Raw genomic sequence first — 3,772 nt, forward strand, 5'->3', positions numbered from 1 at the left:
AATTTGAAAATGTAGCGCGGGCCAGATAAAAAAGGTACGTGGGCCGCATGCAGCCCGCGGTCCGCCAGTTGCCCACCCCTGCTTTACATAATAGATCACATAGATTTTTACCAGTACCACATTTACAGTTCACTAATGCTATTAGACGTTCTTGTACGTAATCTGTAACAAATCTAACAATAATAACTAATTGGTCATGAACGTTTATATCCTGTATTGAATCAATTTGGACACTAAAAAATTCAGATTTATTAATAATTTCTGAAAGGTTTTTCTTTAGTAAAACACTAATTGCATCTATAACATAATCTGTAGTAGTTTTTGATAAAAAGGTAACAAATTTACCAGGACGTCCAGCATGTACAGCTTATTTTCTGGATTGATACAACTTCTGACTTTGCATAACTGCCTTGTCTACATGTTTTTTAACAATGGATCATATTTTCCTAATAATAATATAATTTCTAAGAAATTTCCATGGTCTAGTGATAAATCATTTAAAGTATAAGCAGCTTCTGCATTTTTTGCGCCTCTGTAACTTAGTCCACGTTTTCTAATTAATTTGACTTTATCAATAAGTCTTTGCAAAACTGATCTTCTTTCATTTTCCAATCGTCTGACAGTATCAAGTCTTGATCGGATATCATTGGAGTTTGTAAAAAGTAAAAATGCTTCACTACTATTTTCATAACTAACGGATTTTTCATGTTCTTTAATTCGCGTATATGGGTTAGTACTTGAAAGTGCAAAACATACTACTGTGAAGCGGTTGTCTTCTTTTCCAAAAGCCAAACAGAAAGAACAAAACAATGAATTATTATCTTTACAGTAACTTAACCACTCTCTCTTAAATGTAACATTGTTGTGTACACGGTAGAATACTTTATTTGGATTGAATAAAATATTTTCAAACAGTTGTATAGGCTGACATTTAAAAAAATTGTGTAGGTTTTTACCATCAGGTTTCTTAAAAATATTAATATCAATTATTTTTGTTGAAACAACTATTTCATTATCTATGTCAATAATCTAAAACAGAACCTGTGAGCCTGTGGCCCTTTAATCATGCGACTCTTATCGGTACGTTTTTTTAAGCGGGCGGCCATGATACAAGTTTGGTCTGCTTATTTTAAAATCTTCTTACACTATGGCTTATTCTAGTCTTTATGACAATGGTTAGGAATTCGGCGCGAGTACTAAGTGATGCATAGTTAATAATCAATCATTTCTCGTAAAAACTGTTTTTCTCTATAAATGGTGAAACTGATACTCAGTTCTAATTTGTTTACATTTTGGAGAAGTAGATTGGTGATGCTCAATCTTGTTTTATATAATCTGTGGTACCATCTATAATACCTAATGACTGCACGAAATACGAATACGCCGTACGGTATATCGATTGTCGGTTTTCTGATTTGTACCTGTTTTGTTTACGATTTTATATATTTATATTTTGATCATTTATATTTCTGTACCTGAGAGGCTAAAGGGTCCAAGTAAACTTTTATCAAAATTGAGGTTATGGTTTTTTCTTGTGTGAAATTTTGACGCGTTTCATTTTACCTATCTTAATTTTAGTCCAACGACGAATATTTACCGAGATATTGGGAAATAACAAAAAAACTAAGTCCAAATATTAATTTTGACTTATGAATTATGATCCAAGTCCATGAATTATGATCTAAGTCCATGATTTGGACTTGGATCATTTTGCAAAGTTATATAATTAACATTGAGATCAATAGGGTCCAAGTCATTGTGTGATTGAGCAAATGGATCCAAGTCCAAAATATTTCATTTAAATCGTAAAATAAACAATTATAAGTAAGTTATAATTAAAAGAAAAAATATTCATCTTATTGAAAATATTATAGCCTATAATTTAAAACAAACTTCGTTGGTATAATCATTAAATTGAATTTACACCAGCCATTTAAGTAAAATAAAAATAGTTGAAAAACGGTTTTTTGGCTCTCCTGTTACAATAATGGACTTGGACCCTTTAGCCTCTCAGGTACAGATTTTATAATTTAGTTTATTATAGTTTAAATTTCAAACAACCTATTTTTATTAGGTTGTTTATTTAACATCCATCTGTGACACAAATTCTATACAATGTAAATTCAAAGCACATATAAATGATAGTAAACATTTTTCTCGGATTACAAATATTTCTAAATAAGATCCAAACTTATGATTCAGTGTTGGAAAAGTTCCTTTTTATGAACTCATTCCAGGTCTTTGTTCCTTATTCAAAAAAAAACTCACTCCAAATCTAGTTCCTCTAAAAAAAGAACTCGTTCCAACTTTCATTCATTTTTAACCAAGTTATTTAAAAAATTGCTGTTTAGAATAATACTTTTTTTCATTTATAATGTTAGGCAAGAACAACGAACAGTAAATGAAACGTAAATCAATCAAAAATAACTTTTTTTACTTATTAACACGTAGAAACAAAGAAAAATATATTACAATTTAAAATATGTTTTTAAAATCTAAAAAAACTATGATTTTCGTTCAAATTCCTCAAAAAAAAAAAATTAGTTCATTTTCTTTTTTCTTTATTTTTATAAGAAGCAGTTCCAGCTTCGTTCTTACAAAAATAACTTATTCCAGGAATGCATTACTTTTGGAACGAGATACTTCTCAATACTGTTATGATTTAAGTATAGGTACTACAATTCATATTAGTATGTTATATTGGCAACAAATAAATAATATTTAAACATTTTTTTACAGACATATTCTATATATAACTACTATTTATAATAATATTACTATTTATATTGATATACATCTTAATAACCTAATCCAGAGAACATAATATCTTATGGTACCTAATGAATTGAATAATTGTACTTTTTAAACTACTTGAATTGATTGGTTGACAATTAAACACAGGTTTATGAGCATTTCAAATTTCTTGTTTTCATGTTTTTTTTAACTTAATTTTTATTTGTGCTTACTGTTACATAGGTAGGTCGAATAGTAAGCTTATAGGATCAAACTAAATAATATATTGTTAATTTAAAAAATATAATTTAATACTTACTATTGAAATACCTACTATGTATTTATTATGCTTGACTATTCTTAAAGTTGTTATATTTGTATTGCCTATTAATTTTTAATAATTTGTATAGTGTATTGGTGTAAATCAATATTTTATTTTATAAGCTATAGGTATTTATGATTTTATATCAAATTCCAGTTTTGAAATTTATCCACTAATATCTTATGATATGATTGATGTTATGCATATAGAGCTTCTGTATATAAACCAAAATTTGAAATGACCCTCAAAGAGTTACTAGAGTGCGAGGGAGAAGCATTAACTATGGGTCCTATGTCTGTCCTGAATGAATCTGTCCATAATAATACTCAGGTGTTGATCAATTGTCGTAATTACAGAAAACTTTTGGCAAAAATCAAAGCTTTTGATCGACATTGAAATAAGGTGTTAGAAAATGTACGACAAATTTGAACCAAGATACCTGTTACTGGCAAAAGCAAGAAGAAGGTAAATTTAAATAGTACAAACCAGTATTTTTAGTTTTTATATTGAATGTTTAGGTATCGACTAATGTAAGAAAATTGTAAATATTTATTGTACAATTATTATAAACTGATTATTAAATATTGATTATTTTTATAGGCAAAAGCAATTACTCGGGACAAGTTTATTTCAAAAATGTTTCTTCGTGGTGATTCAGCTATTTTAGTTGTCAAGAACTCTAAAATAGCTATTCGTCAACAACAACCAGCTTCTTAA

At 28.3% G+C, this 3,772-nt stretch overlaps 1 pseudogene; it reads left to right on the forward strand.

Annotated features, from left to right (window-relative positions):
• The first annotated feature begins 2,374 nt into the window (after positions 1-2,374).
• LOC100168990 lies at positions 2,375-3,772 on the forward strand (annotated as a pseudogene).

The sequence above is a fragment of the Acyrthosiphon pisum genome, chromosome X (genome assembly GCF_005508785.2).
Source record: "Acyrthosiphon pisum isolate AL4f chromosome X, pea_aphid_22Mar2018_4r6ur, whole genome shotgun sequence".
NCBI classification, from domain to species: Eukaryota; Metazoa; Arthropoda; class Insecta; order Hemiptera; family Aphididae; genus Acyrthosiphon; species Acyrthosiphon pisum.